Raw genomic sequence first — 603 nt, 5'->3', positions numbered from 1 at the left:
ACAGTCTTAAGGTAAAAATTCTGGTTAGCTTTGGAATCACCAGATTTCTTGCCATAATCATTTTTCCTTTCCATAAGGTGAAGGAGTGAATCGGTTACAAGGGGGGACTTGGGAATCAGGCCATCACCAGCTTGACCACTAGCTGCTTGATCTTGAGCAAATTACTTCTGCTTGATCTTGAGCAAATTACTTCTGCTTCCTATGCTCCAGGTTTCTCGTCTGTAAAATGCAGATTACAATAGCACTAACCACATGAGATTGTTGTGAGGCTTACATAAGTGTGAAGGTGTTGAGACCAGTGCCTGACCACAGTGAAGACTCAATAAAAGTTAGTGCAATGACAGCTTTATGTGTCAACTTGGCTACGCGATAGTACCCACTTATTCCACCAAACGTCAGTCTAAGGCTGCCGTGAAGATATTTTTGTGGATGTGGTTAACATCTACAATTAGTTGTCTTGAAGTAAAGGAGATTGTTTTTGATAATCCAAGTGGGCTTCATCTAATCAGGTGAAAGGCCTTAAGAGCAAAACTGAGATTTCCCTTAAGAAAAAGAAATTACCCCTCCAGACTGCATTGCCAGTGCCTGCCCGAGAGTTTCCAT

The sequence above is a fragment of the Microcebus murinus genome, chromosome 10 (assembly GCF_040939455.1).
Source record: "Microcebus murinus isolate Inina chromosome 10, M.murinus_Inina_mat1.0, whole genome shotgun sequence".
Lineage (NCBI taxonomy): Eukaryota > Metazoa > Chordata > Mammalia > Primates > Cheirogaleidae > Microcebus > Microcebus murinus.
Note: the sequence above shows the minus strand (reverse complement) of the source record.